Source organism: Lissotriton vulgaris, chromosome 9 (genome assembly GCF_964263255.1).
Source record: "Lissotriton vulgaris chromosome 9, aLisVul1.2, whole genome shotgun sequence".
NCBI lineage: Eukaryota > Metazoa > Chordata > Amphibia > Caudata > Salamandridae > Lissotriton > Lissotriton vulgaris.
Window position 1 is genome coordinate 1,228,454,918 of NC_141697.1, and position 16,145 is coordinate 1,228,471,062.

General features: G+C 43.4%; 1 protein-coding gene across 1 annotated transcript in view; it reads right to left on the bottom strand.

The window, feature by feature from the left end:
• The window catches only part of LOC147693116 (uncharacterized), a 133,217-nt gene that overhangs the window by 104,283 nt on the left and 12,789 nt on the right, over positions 1-16,145 (bottom strand). The gene's annotated exons all lie outside the window — the stretch shown is intronic.

The window sequence follows — 16,145 nt, forward strand, 5'->3', positions numbered from 1 at the left end:
TGGGTGGGTAGAGGGGGGTTTGGCTGTTTTAACTCATTGTTCAGAGGTGCTGGCCATTACAACTTGACATCAGACACCTTAACATTCTGTCTGAGGTGCAGGAGAATGTTGAACTCACCTGGTTATGCAAGATACGTCTGGTGAGTCTATTATGGAGACTACTGTGGGCGGGCTGAATGCGTTGACGTGGAATGTGCCCGGACTGAATGATTACCGCAAGTTGCATAAGGTTTTGAATTATCTGACTAGACACTATGTGGACCTAGCCCTGATTCAGGAGACGCACTTACCCGCGAACAGTCCTAGGCTGCAAGCAAGGGGGCTGAGGGGACAGATCAATGCGGCTGGCTTCACGTCCCATGCGCTCGGGGTGTTGACTTGGGTTAACCCGAAATCTGACTACGCACTGAGTAGGCTCTCAACTGACCCGGAAGGTAGATATGTTATATTGAGGCTGACTGGTAGGGGTATGGACATTTTGGTTGTGAATGTTTACAGTCCTAACTATGACTGCCCTGAGTTTTATAGCAGGCTGGCTGAAATAGCGTGAGAGTATCCCGGCATTCCTACTATGTGGGGAGGGGACTTTAATATGACTAGGTGCCCAGTGGCAGATTGTTCGAGCGGCCTGGTCAGATGCCAGGCTAAGGCATCTCGGGAACTTGATAGGATATTAATTAGTGATGACCTAGCTGATGTTTGGCGTAGCTTGTACCCTGCGCTAGGTGGATTTACACATTATTCATCCTTTCACAATATACATACGCGGATACACTACTGGTTAGCCTCATCAGGGCTGCTCTCCCAGATCCGTAAATGTCAGGTTCTGCCCCGCACTCTTTTAGACCACTCACCCATTCTATTGGTGCTCACACTGCCGCGGAAGGCTTTACCCCCGTTCATGTGGAGGTTCCCGCCTTACTCCCTACAAGACCCTAATTTCCGGGAGGAACTACATGAATCAATCGAGACATTCTTTGAGTCGAACATAGGATCGGTGGACAACTTCCAGACAGTCTGGGAGGCGTTTAAGGTTTACATTCGGGGCATAGCCATGAGTAAACATTCTGGGACTCTCCGCTCGATCCGACAAAGGCTATAGCTGTTGGATCGGCGACTGGCAGAATGTGAGAAACAACTGCTAGCGGAAGACACTGACACCTCCAAGGAGGAAATGAAAGGGCTATTGTCAGAATACCAGGAAGAGGCAGATGAGGAAGTCAAACATTTGGGTAAATACGCGACAGCTAGAGCGTATGGGGAACGGGATAGACCGGCGACAGTCTTGGCCAATATGATTAAACAGCAACCGCGGAAAGTAGCGGTCACAGCTGTTAGGTCAAAGGAAGGAACTATGCTTACTGAAGAGGGGGAGATAGCACAAAGGTTTTTGGAATACTACTCTGATCTATACGCTTCACGAACCACGGGAAGAGAGGAGGATATACTAGACTATCTGGAGCATATAAAACTCCCGTTTTTAATGAACGTGCAGCGTGAATTTTTAATGGAGCCAATAGAGTTTGATGAGATCCGTGAAGCCCTGGGAGGTAAGAGGGCGAGTAGTGCCCCTGGAGCAGACGGCTTAACGGTCAGTTTTTATAAGGCATTTCTGGAGCTGCTGCTGCCGCACCTGTCTGCCTTGTTCGCGGATATGTGTGAAACTGGGCAGATGCCGAGTACGATGAGGGAACCGTTAATAGTTGCAAATCCAAAGCCTGATAAGCCCCCAAAGGAGTGTAGCTCCTATAGACCATTGTCGCTCCTTAATGTGGACACCAAAATATATGCTAGAGGTGCTCGCGACTAGGTTGGCCTTATTGGCCCCGGAGCTGGTTGCTCCGGAACAGGCGGGGTTTGTGGCTGGCAGAAACATTGCATACAACTTGCGTATGGTATTTGGTGCCATTCAACACAAGAGACCAGATTTGAGGGCAATGGCAGTGTTCTTAGACATGGAAAAGGCCTTCGACTCTGTGGAATGGCCTTTTCTGAGGGCGGTACTTACGAGGCTGGGGCTGGGGCTCAGTATTCCTCCAGATGGTATCTGTGCTCTATAATGACCCGAGTGCCCGAATCAAGCTGGGGCATCACGTTACTGAGCCCATTAAGATTCGCAGGGGCACACGGCAGGGATGCCCATTGTCGCCCACGCTATATGCATTGGTTACTGAACCCCTGGCGTGCGCAATGCGAGAATACCACTCCCACCGGGGACTTAATTTCCCCAATTACAGGCTAGTCATAACTGCTTATGCAGACGACACCCTGCTCTATGTTAGAGAACCAGAAACGAATCTTGCGCCGCTCCTACGTGAGGTGGTCCGCTTTGGCTCGCTTTCTGGCCTAACGGTCAATTGGAATAAATCAATAGCGTCCCCATTAATGGTCAATTGGAATAAATCAATAGCGTTCCCCATTACCAATGCCACAGAGCAATTCGAGATGGAATTCCCATTGAGATGGACCACTGATTCTGTACGTTATTTAGGGATTCAACTACACACTGACCCCGAGACGGTATTTCGTGAGAATTATGGTACGGCCATGGCCAGCTTGGAAGACAATGTTGACGTATGGATAGGATTGCCCTTGTCCCTGCTAGTTAGGATATCGATAATGAAGATGGTTGTCTTGCCCAGGATGCTGTATTTATTCACGAATGTGCTGATGGTCCTCCCGAAGTGTTTTTTTACTCGACTCACGTCGCTGATGGTAAAACTGGCTTGGGCTGGTAAACAAGCGAGAGTACAGTGGAAAATCCTGGTCCTCCCTTATCAGTTAGGCAGTCTCGGGGCCCCCGATTTCAAAGTATATTACCGCGTGGCACAAGGAGCGCATCTACACAGTTGGATACATGACAGAGAAAACGCGCCATTCCTTAAGCTCGAAGCTCTTTTCGCGGCCCCATTGCAGCCCCTGGCAGTTGTATTTGAACTGGCAGATCGCCGAACGGGCCTACTTAATTCATTAAATTCGCCAAGACAGGCCTGGCATTCGCTATTGCACTATCACCCTGGGGCGCTTTTGTACTCTCCGCTAATGCCTATAAAATGGATGACATGGCTGACCTCATGTAAGGACAAAGGAGTGATAGTAGTATTGAAAGCCTTGGGCATACACTCAGCGGGAGACATGTTTAAAGATGGGGCTCTCAAAACATTGTCGGATGTGCCAACCCAAGAGAAGCAGCCCACCAGTTTGCAGTGTTTTCAATTTCACAGAGTTAGAGAGGCCTGGCGGGGACAGTTAAGAGACGACTTACAGGTACCCTCATAATTATTAGAACTCTCATATGTAATTAAATCAGAAATGCCGAGAAAAATGGTCTCAACTCTATATAAGATAGCAATTGCTGAGAGAGTAACTGGGTATTGCAAGGCACACTTGGCTTGGCAGCGTGACTTAGGCGCAGCACTTGATAACGACATGTGGCGTTACTGCGGCACCAGCACAAGGTCGGTCTCCCTGAATGGCAGGCACAGGTTAGTGCATTTCAAGTTCGTTAACAGGGTTTATCACACTCCGGAAAGGCTTCATCGGTTTGGGTTACGTGAGAGAGCGACATGTGACCGGTGCAATGCGCAGGATGCAGGGTTTATGCACTTGGCGTGGCAGTGTCCGGGTGTGCATCATTATTGGGGCGAGGTGTTCCAGGAGTTCAGCAGGATCCTTGAGGTAGCACTGCTAGGTTATTCCAAAGTACTACCTATGGCGCAGCGTAGGATAGTGGACATGGGAATGCTAATGGAGAAGAGGAGACTAGCTTTGTGCTGGATGAGGGGGCCCCCACCCAAGGCAACGCAATGGATTAGAGACCTGACTTATTGTTGCACGCAGTCGGAGACTTATAGTGACCTTTTGCCTCCTAAAAGCAGGCCCAAGAACTTCTGGGGATTATATCTTGACTATAGGAGACGCCAGGACTTGATAGCTGCTGGTAATGAGGCGGATGGGCGGGAGGACCCCCCCTGCGCATTGGATGATGAAGGGACGGCTGGTTGATAAGCTTTTTATTTGGAGTAGCTATAGCTGGTGTTCGTTGCACGTTTGAGACTGTGTAATCGGCACTTGCCCGCTGAGTCTTAAACAACTTCTCAGAGATCACGCACCACAAGTGGATAATGGGTAGGCACCTCTTGTTTGTTGATTTTCTCTTGGGGGTTTTTTGTTTTCCTATTCTTATTATTTTGACCCTTTCTTTATTCCCTTTCTTCTTGATATTGGAAACTGTGATTTCAACACTGGAAATTTGACGTTGCGAGTCTGTACACTGCGTCAACCTATAATGACCCTCTGCTTAACGGCGTCCGGCCTTCGGGATGCGGGCAGAAAGGCTGTGCATTGATCCTAAGGGTATTTTCTTTTCTTCTCATGGTTAAGTTTTACGCAGTACACTTTCTTTACATGCAATGTTGATGTCACTGTAATAAATAAATAAATTTAAAAAAACGTTGTGCATGACTTTTATACAGCAAGCGATGTGCACAAGTTCAATTGACAAACCTGGGGTCCAGGGTGAGACCCTCTCCCGAGAAAGAAATGAAAAAAAGATTGGCAAATGGTGCATTTTGAGGCAAATGAATGTAGCGATAAAGCAAGGCTTATAAAGCAGTGGGAATGTATAGTCCTGAAATATTAAACACATTAAAATCTGCCCATATCTTCCTGCATTAATATGTTCAACGGTTACTGTAATGTGTAAATTGTACAGCATGACAACTTTAGCCCTTTAAAATGTATGCTTGCCCAGTGTCTTGCACTTCATGCAGCATTAACTTTGGAAAAGTATGCTCTAACCAGACTTCTAGAAGCACCCACACCTGCCGGCTGCAACCAGTCATATCGAAATATGTGCAGACAGGTCTTTAAGCTAAATGAAAAAGGTGGGAGCTGTCTATAAAGGAACATGTCCAATACAGCTCTGTGATTCCAGTATTTTGTTTTCTCTCTAAGAAGTAATTGTATGCAGATAAATGACACAACAACTTACATACGCCTAAAGCCTGTCGGTATGATTGGCTTTGTCAATGGGTGTTAGCTGTTTAAGATAAATGAGTAACAACAATGATTTGTTATAAATTATTAACATTGGAAATGTCAATTCTTAAACTGGGAGTCTGTGAATTAAATAGCATTGATCTCTGTGGGAGGAGTTTTGGCCTTCAATTATATGTGCTTTATGTTAGATATGTATCCTCTTTTTTCTGCATATTTTGTCACACTTTCCTCTTCAGCATCCTCTTTTCATTCCTCGCATCTCTGTCACTTCACTGCCCCAACCATGCACTGCACTCCCTCAAATTTAAGCACTTTCTCTTACTTTTGCCTTGCAAATATTTTGACATCTCTGTAACCCCTTCTCACACACATCCACAGAATTTGAGTTGTAAATGGAATACACAAACATTGTTCTCTGTGCTCTGCAGAGAGGCCAACCCACTGACAGGCACTTTGGGCCCATTAGGATGTCGGGCGGATCACCATCGCCATGCGGGCGGTGGTGATCCGCCCGACATCCTTGCCCGCCCGCTACCCGCCCGCCACCCATTTCCCCCCGCCATATTACTATGGCGGGGGGACCGCGGCGGACAGAAAGACTGTCCGCCGCTGTTCCAAGGTTTAATATGGTGGCGGTGTCTATCAGACACCGCCAGCCATATTAGTATGGGCATTTGTCAATGCCTTTCCGTGGCGGCAATGCCGCCACAGAAAGGCATGCTGAGACTCAATGTGGGGGCCCGTTGCGGGCCCCCAGGGACTCCGGGGTAGGAGGGTGTACATGGGGGGTACCTATGGTACCCCCCAGAATTTCAAAGAACAACGTGGGAGTCACGTGCGGTGCCTGTCACGTTGTGCTTTGAAATGCACAACATGTATCTTTACCATTGCGTGCTGTAAGCACCGCCCGCCGCAATGGTAAAGATACAGATGCGCCCGCAGGCGCATCCTAATAGCCCCCAAGGGACCCCCCCCCCTTATGGCGGGCGGTCCCTTCACACAATGGCCGCCCGCCATCCTAAAGGACCCCAAAGTTTGGCTTGAGCCTTAGTGCCTGCACGCTAAGTCAGAGCCACATATAAACACCTGGCATGGCTCAAGCCTCAAAGTATGCACTTAAAAAAATACAGATAAACAACAAAATGATAAAATAGCAACTCTTGTGGAATGCAAGATTAAGTAAAGCATGTAAAAAAAAAGAGGAACTATATCGCTGAAATGCATTCTCTTAAGGGTTTTAACATTCATTGTTTGCAAGTCAAGCCATGTTTTTGACATCAGTGTTAACTTAGGGGCATGAAGACACTACCAGTTTTAATGTAATACATCAGAGAACTGTTACCTATACGCACATATTTCTCACCATGCTTGACTCAGATGTTTAGATCAACTTTGCAAGGGTGCAAGAACCATGCTCGTTATTTGGATCCATTTAGCGGGGAACAAATACAGCAGCTCCACTTCTAACAGAGCCAGCAACCTGCAGCGAGGGCCTGGGGTGCCACAGTGGGGGTGGTTAGCGTGATGAGGGTTCTCAGCACAATATACATAACACAACATTAGATTCAAACACTTACCATTACCGAGAACAAGGCACCAGATCAGGTGTGCTTTGATCCACTCTCACATATGACGAAAGGGTGGGATCTACGCCTTTGAATGAGGGACGTCTGAAATCACGTAGGGGTAAAGTCTCCGATGCCCTAAGCCGTCATTCTAATTGCGTCACTGGCCTACAGAGTGTATACAACCATAGACCACAATGGCAGCGAAGGGCTTTAAAACAGAAAGCCTTGTGTCGTGCATCTCAGTTTAGAAAGTTTTTTAGTGCCTGGCTTCCGCTTCTGCTTCAGAGCGAGACGGAGTAGGCAGCCTGCAAAAGAGCCCAGACTTAGGTACATCGATTTATTCAAAGATACGATCGAGTCTCTAAATAAATCGATCTACTTAATATGGTTTTCTGTAAATGTGTAGGAATTTCAGAGGGGCGCAGCCTCTGAACCCTAATGGAGAAACCGCCCTGGGATAACTCAGGATCTACACAACCGTACTAGTCCCAGCAAAATGCATGGGCTGCATCACTAACATTTTTCTGTGCATTGATGTGAGTTCAGCTACTGAGTTAACAAGGAGAACTCACAACTACTGATGGAAATCGATGCATGAAGCATTCTCTAGGCTTGTGCTATAAACATGAGTTAAACTACCTTTGGAAACTTTATTTTCTGTCTGTAGCAGGATTCCCTGCAAGTCATGTCACCATTTCTCACCACTGAGGAGCAATAGGGCCTTATTTGAAGTTTGGTAAATGGGTGGACATCAGAGATGTGATCGGCATTCCATCTGCCAATAGGATACAAGGCCCTTGTAAAACAACGGACAGGGTATTAGTCCTGTCTGTGAAGGAGTAACCTGTCTGCTGAACTCTAAATCAGGCCTGGAATTACTTTTCCAAACACTAATCAGATGCATTTGGACCTTAACGTGTTTTTCACTATTATTGCAGTTTTCACTGCAACCGCCCGCCCGTAGTGTCACATGTAATAAATCAAAAGCATGCATGTTTGACCTCACTTCTACACATTAATGTGGCAAAGAATATATACCACCAGACAGCTCTCATATTGATGAAGGGCACCACTCCAGATGTTGCAAGAACTTAATATCTGGAAATGACCCTCAACTGCTTTGAAATTAGTGGAAGTTCAATGAAGGATTCACCCTAGCGTGAGATAGCAGATTGAAGCCTGATCACTTTTCTCTCAGCTGTAATCCTCCCTAGCCTTAACACCCCTCTTAAAACTCCTGGGCAGATTTACAAGCCCCCTGTGCCACCAGTACATCACTTTTTGTGACTTACTGGTGGCACATGTTACTGCTCGATATTTACAAAGACCGGAAAAGCCACCCTGTGTGGCTTTTCCTGTCCTTGTAAATATGGCCTTTTTACATGCAGAATTTTGTGTGGAAGGGGTGTTCAATGGGTGTTGCTGTGGGTGTTGCCACGCACCACCCATGGAACAAGACACATCTCCAGATTTACGAGAAATCATAAATCTGGAGATGCATCTGAATACTACGCCACCCTAGAGGTGGCGTAGGGAGGCGCAACGAGAATAAATGTTTTAATTTCTCCTTGTTGTTTCCTCTTTCAACGCGTGCTGCTTTCTACAGCACACATTGAAAGAGGAAAATGCCTTCAGTGATTTTTTTTGTGCAACAAGGTGCTCCATCCTGCATTAAAAACAATCTCCCCATGAAGCAGGCAGGGTGCCTGCACCGGCATATGGCAGCTGTTTGTGTGCCAGCGCTTGGGATAGCACAGGAATGCGACATATCATTGTAAATATGTTGCATTCCTGTGTTTCAGAAGTGCCGCAGCGTGGCGCAGCCAAAGCACTTGCTTTGCCACGTTGTCGCACTTCCTTGTAAATCTGCCCCCCTGTGAGGAAATCCTCAGTTTTCCTTTATTATCATCATTTATTTGCCGGGGACATCTGTTATTTCATCTCTGGAGTATTTTAGGCCTGTTGATCAGACCTGGTCTACATACATGTGCTTTGATATAGCATATTAGTTGCACACCTACCATATCAGATACACTGTAAAAAAATAAACTTCATTTCTGTGTAAATGTTTTCTAAAATTGCACAGTTCAATTAAAGGACATAAGCTTGAAGGGAATAATCTGAGGAAATAGTTGTAACTGGATGTTTGTTGTGGGCCTGAGCTGGAGTTGTAAGGAGTCTAACAGCTATTCGCTGTGTATTAGGGGCACTTGGACACTCAGGCATCAAGTTACAGGGGGGCATATTATCAAGCCGGGTGTTAAAAAATATCGCAGTTTTAGAGGCAGAAAACTGCTGCTAAAGCGGCGATAATGGGCTTGATATTATGGCCTAGCGAATTCCAATAGAAACCCATGTTCTGGTGTGAACATGGGCTTCTAATGGAATGCCCCGAAGTCTTTTGAACATAATTATTTCTCCTCAAAATCCTCCTCAAGTTTCCAAGAACTAATTAAAGCCAAGTCTACTTTGAATAAGATTGCCACTGTCAATGCTTGTAATATTCTTCTTAAAATTAAATCTAAATTTCATGGGGGCCAAAATAAGGCGGGGAAAATGGTAGCCAACTATTTAAAAATCAAATCAGAACGTAAAACAATTGGCCCTATTCGCTCTGAAAGGAATAACAAAACTTTCTCCTCCAATTATGAAATTTTAAATACCTTCCAGTGTCATTACGAACTACTATATACAGAAGATACAACTCCTTCCAAAAATGATTTGGAGACCTTTTTTCAGGAAATTCCCAGACATCCTTCCCTACTTGACACTCCCGTACCCCATAAGAGAGATATTTCTATTCAGGAGATTACTGATGCTTTGACATTAAAAAAGGCCCCTGGAACAGATGGTTTCTCCGTTAAACTACTCTCATCCTTTTCCTCCATTTTTGCCCCTAAGCTATTAGAGTTTTTTAACTCATTCTTTTCTAACTCTAAAGCAAGAGGTTCCTTTTTTGAGGCCCTCATTGTTGTTATTCCCAAACCAGACAACGACTCCACCCTCTGTAAACATTTTCAACCCATCTCACTTAATAACTATGATTGTAAAGTGTTTGCAAAAGTGTTAGCTTCTCATTTGGAGATTGTCATTCCACTCCTTATTAAACCTGATCAAGCTGATTTTATTAAAGGTAGACTTGCATCTAACACTGCCAGAATGTTGTCTAATATTCTCGCCCTTGGGAAGAAGAGCTCATCTCCTCTAGCTGCCCTTTCACTCGATGCTGAAAAAGCTTTTGATCACATAAATTGTCAATATATGTTTTATACTCCACAATGGTTTGGCTTTGGTCATAAATGTATTTCTTATATCAGATTGTTGTGTATTAATCCATATGCTTGTGTGTTTGTTAATGGCCATTTCTCTCCCTATTTTAAATTACAAAGGGGCACTAGACAGGGTTGTCCTCTCTACCCATTACTTTTTCTCATTTTTTTAGAATCATTTCTTTAACATATCAGACATAACCCTGAAATCTCTGGTTTTAAACTCAACTCTCATGAAATTAAGTTATCTGCATATGCAGATGATATCCTTATTGATATGTCCAATCCCCGCAAACCCCTAGACCATTTTGTACAAGGGATTGCTGTATATATTACTGTTTCTGGGTACAAACTACATTTCTCTAAAACTGAGATTTTACCACTAAATTCAGCCTGTTACTATTACATGTTTGATAAAACTAACTTTACTTGCTGTTCCCAAAAGATTAAGGGGCATATTATCAGCAGGCAGCGATAATTATCACTAAGCGCGCTTAGCGCGATTTTACATTTCGCCGGCTATCGCTGGATAACATCGCCGAGTTAGCGCATTATCATCAACGCTTAATTCCAAAGCGATAAAAAATCAAGCGATAGTGGCGAAATGCCTGAATATTGCTGGAAATCCAGCGATAAAAAAGTAGCGATAGGGACATTTTTGATAATAAGCCATGGTGGACTTATCATGACAATCCACCTCCCATTGACAAGATGGCTAAGTCAGGTTTCAGTCAGGCGTTCACATACCAGAGATAATCGCGGTTAGCGCTACTTTTATTATCGCTATGCGGGTCCACGGCTGGATTGATTATAGAGGGAAGTTGTGTTAGCAACAGTTTTCAAGGTATTTCAGTGAGGAACTCCTACTTTGCATATCATTAGCGATATATATCACTGACATGCAAAGCGGCAGGATAAACAGCAGCTATTGCATTGATACTAGTGCTAACGCATGTTCGCGAGTCCTTGGTGATAGTGCAATAGGAAAATCGTAGCTTACCCGGCGATATGTGCAAGGAAAGCGGCAAAACGTTTCTTGATAATATGCCCTTTAATATTTAGGAATATGGTTTTCCTCCAGCATACCTTATACATCTATACTACTATTATAAAGCGAGAACTGGGAACCTTTGAGGCGGGTAAACTCCAGAAGTACACCATCAATCGCAACACCCAATACAGCGTTGGAAAGGGGAGGTCCAGGAGATGGACATAGGCTATACATTTCTACAACATATACATTACGAAGGGCAAACAACATTCTGGATAAAGTAGTTCCTTGTGGGCGTTGTTCAGTGGGCGGTAACATTGCCAGAGGGGCATGTCCCAAAATACATCACACTTCACTCTGTTACAGGAAACACAGCCCCTTCTAGCACTCAAGCACACACAAAACACAGCCCATTCAAGCACTCAAAACACACACTAAACACAGCTTCAGCAAGCACACACAAGTACAAACAAAACACAGCGACTTCAGCAAGAAAGGTGTAAGTGGACACATAAACACCTTTTGAAAACATCGACTTCTGTAGCATCACAGTGGTGACATAAACAGCGTTTTGGACATGTGTGGAACTAAACATGTCTGCAATGGGCTCAGTACTCACTGACTACGCCTTACATTCATCAGGGTTCAGAGCATAAACAAAGGGGCGCGGCTTCCGGAGGACAACAGACGCGGTAACACAAGTCACAGCCCACTTCACAAGGCGGTCACTGTTGGGCAAGCCTTGCACAAGCATCCAATGGCGCAACATGAACGAACGCAAACACTGTTGGCCGCGCCTTCCAACCAAACAACCAATCACGCGACTTAACATTAAAATACCACAGCAATTGAAACGAGAAATATGCTAAACCTTCAACCATTGCTCCAACACGCACGTGTTTAATACAAAATAAAAAAAGAATGATTCACGCACTCGGTCTCGGACCATTATTGCTGTCAGAGGCACTAACGTGGTGAACAAACAGAGAACTACATTTAATGCGCTACAATAAACACACTTTGAAAAAGACATTGTCAGAGGGCACGGAAACAAGAACAAGGCTAATTCAAGAAGCCTCGAGGCTGCTTTCAATCCTCGCTGCAGGGAAAAAAAACAGAGCAATTTAAACAAACCTCGAGCCTTATCTCCCAAAAATTATACACACGTCTAACGTTGATGCAGGGGCCTGCACAGGGGCCGGGCAGGGAAAAAAATACAAGGACAAATCAACAAGCCTCATTTACATTGCAGGGGCCAATTCCACAAGCGTGACTTACATTGCACAACGAGGCATAAAGTACTCTAATTTATGGCACTTTCCACATGTACAACGTTGTTGCAGGGGCCAGGAAAAAGCCGTACTCATAGCCCTAGGTCTAATTGCTAAACAAACTTTGTTTCAGGGGCCAGGAAAAAGCTGTGCTCAGAGCCCTCGCTCTAATTGCTAAACAAGCAACAACAGACAGATTACAAATATCTCCGCAACATCACAGGTTGAACAGGGGGGCTGGCACTCAAAGGAAAACAATCACGTTTAAATAACACTCCTTACACTTGAACAAAGAGACGCACCACATTACACGTTAGCACAGGGGCCACACATGACAACTAAAACAGAAGGAATTCATTTAAGTCTCATTTACATTGACAAAAGAGGCATGCTGTATACTAATTGACGCAAAATTACGCAACTTCATGCTTGGGGGCTGACACTCAAAGGAAAACATGCACATTTAAATAACACTCCTTATACTTAAAAAAAGAGATGCACTACATTACTCATTAACACAGGGGGCGGACAGGAAAACAAGGACGCACTACATTACACGTGAGCACAGGGGCCACACACGACAACAAAAACAGAAGGAATTCAATAAGCCTCATTTACATTGGCAAAAGAGGCATGCTGTATACTATGTGACGCAAAATTCTGCATATTCATGCTTGGGACCTGGCACTCAAAGGAAAACATGCACATTTAAATAACACTCCTTATACTAACAAAAACACACACACTACATTATACGTTACCACAGGGGCCGGACAGGAAAACAAAAAGAGGAGTAATACAATAAGCCTCATTTAAATTGAAAAAAGAGCCATGATGTATACTGATTGACGGCGCTTTACCCTTCTTGATGGCACTTTGGTCTGTGGAAAATATAAACACACTTACCCATGCTCACAAACAGTCCTAGGAATCTATCTATCTATACTACTATAATAAAGGAAGAACTTTCATCCTTTGAGGCAGGTAAACTCGGGAACCACAGCGCCAAACCACACACCGATACACTGTTGGAATTGCCAAGGTGTGTAGATGGCTATAGGCTATATACATTTTTTTTAAAAACGTTATTTAAAAAATGTACAGAAAAAAAAGTAGTCCCTCCGAAGTAGCGCCGGCCACGACGTGCCTGCTCACGTCAGGAGCGCGGGGAGGAGCGGCGTCCAAGAGCCCGACGAGGAGCGGGGGAGGAGCGGTGACGTGAGGAGCAGCGGACAGGCCAGCGGCGGTGCGAGCAGAGGACAGGCTGGAGGAGCGGCGGCTGAGGTAAGGGAGCGGTGGACATGGCGCGGGGGAGGAGCGGTGACGTGAGGAGCAGCGTACAGGCCAGCGGCGGTGCGAGCAGCGGACAGGCGGGAGGAACGGCAGCTGAGGTAAGGGGACCCATGTCTGGGCAGGCGGGGGTCAGGGCAGGTGGGGGTCGGGGCAGGCGGGAGACGGGCCTGGTGGGGGGCCAGGCTGCTTGACAATGTCGGGGAGGGCGGGGGTCAGGGAAGCTTGTTGCTCCCGGACAAGGTCGGGATAGGCTGCTAGTTAGTTCATAATTTAACTGCCTTAAAACTTAAGTTTCAAAAATTAATGTATTCTTGCTCCCCGTTATTTTTTTCCTAGTGGGGCAGATAAGACACTATTTAAATGATGATTGTCCCTCATGTTCTATTTATGCTCTCAAGGTTACCCTTTAAAATTCCTAACTATTACTTTTCTCAGATTATTTCTATTTATACTAAATTTCCTTGGAATAACAAACATGTTCATATTGCTTTATCTAAATTAATTTGACCAAAATCGGAGGGTGGTGTACGTTTTCCTGATTTTAAAATGTATCATATTGCCTTTTCAATCTGTCGATTCCATGCTATTTCTAGGGATTATTATGACTCTCCTAAGCCAACATGAGTTGCTTAAGAACGTTCACTGTTACATGACTTTTCCTTTCAGGATGTTGTTTTCAAGATCAATTGTACTTTCATTTCAAAATATCCTAATTTAAAATATTCTCATCATTTACTACATACTCTTTTTACCCAAGGATTTGACTTTTATCAGTCCTTTTTGGCCTCCTCTTTATGTTATAATAAATATATTAAATTGCGTCACAAATCTTTTTACTTCAAGCACTGGAAAGAAAAGGGTATTTTTTATTGGCATCATTTGATAGTTAAAAATTCCATTTCATCATTCACTCAACTACAAGAAAAATGTGGCCTCCCTAATTCTTAATTAAACAATATAACACATTATTCCCTGCATTTCAACCTTTCTACTGAATAATAGTTCCAATTACTTCAGTTACACCTGTTACACCCTCATTTAATATCTTTATGGATCCCATTCCAAGGGCTCCTTTCATATACAAAACGTTGTCCTTCCTCAATACAAAGAATAAATCTTCTATTGAATTACTAAGGGAAAAAGATCCATCTAAATCGTTCTCTGTCCATCAATGGGATTGAATGTGGCAAACGATTTTTAAGACCTCTAAAGCTGACAATGTTACACAATCCTTATATTTCATTTATAACAGAGTGGTTGTTACTCCCCAATTCCTGCATAAAATTGACCATTCTATTTCCTCCTTGTGTTATTCATGTCTCTCCTCTGAAGGTACTTAGATGCATTTACTTTATTATTGCCCTAAAGTATATGAATTTTGGAAAGCTATATGGTCTAAATGGTTATTGATTTTTTCATGTATTATTCAATTTTCTTTTCACAATATTTTTTGGCGGACTATATCTACTGATTTTGATAATCTCCCCTCAAACTATTCTATTTAACCCTTTTATTGCTCTTGCTTTTAAAGTTATATTAACCTGTTGGAAAGATAATTCTAAACTATCCTTTTTGTTTTGGTGGAACTATATTTGTGATGAACATAGAATAGCTTCTGTTTCTCATTCCTCAATATTTCAAAAGAATAAATTTGATGTATTATGGTTACCTTTTATCACTTTTCTATCCTCACACTCATCCTTCTCCTAATACCTATATTATATTTTATCTATCTACCCCTTTCCTCCTCTTTCTTCTCTTTTTTATATAAAACAAAAACAAACGCAATTGAGACAATACTTATGTAATATATACATTTACTATGTTGATGCTTTTATTTTTCACTATTTCTCTCTTTTCAATAGTTTTCAATGATACAGTATTCTTTTGAAAAGTTACTAATTATTTTTCTAGTTCCAAATGATTTTGTTAACTTCATATCTTTATTATTTCTTACATCTCTCTTAACCAATGTAATGTTTTATTACTGTGTCTGCATCCTTAATAAAAAATATATTTTTTAAAAGTAATAGATATTAATACAAATGACATATGGTCCATAATAGGCAGACAACAAAACCATTACCACAGGCAGTATTTAGGAACCCGTTCTGGTTCCAAGCACCATCAAATACCATCACAAATTAAGCACATGGGATCGTGGTGGTAGCTCTGTTGTGAGTGGTCTGTTTTTAGCATGGAGACTCACAGCAGGCAGTGTAGTGGTGTAAAGTAGATGTACATGCTCCTTCCTCAAGTAAGGCCAATGAACATGTGCACTAGACGAAAAGAAAAAACGAACATCTGATCCCAAATGCTGGAAATCCGTGGAACATGAACCCTAAACATACAAAATGGAATAGGACAACAGCAAACTGTGTGAAGTCAAATCACACGCGTATTCAAGCAATTGGTTCCTGAAGAATTTTAGCAAACTGAATATGACACTATTTAGATAGAGAATAAACATTCCTTACAGTGTAGAGCAGAATTATGTTTGTGCTGCTGTCCCTAAACAAGATGGCTTTCAAGGTGCTACAGTGCATTAACAAGTAAAATGGCGTTGCAGCAGTCACCCATATGCAAATGGAGAAAAGTCACCTACTGGACAAACTAAGTAAAGCATTTCACGCTATTTGAGTGCATGCTTTGGGCAGATGATTTGTAGTCAAATCAAGACTGAAAATTAGATTTTTTGTGGGTTTTTATGTTTATAAAAGAAAAAATGTGCCAATCTCGTTGAGAATTTAAC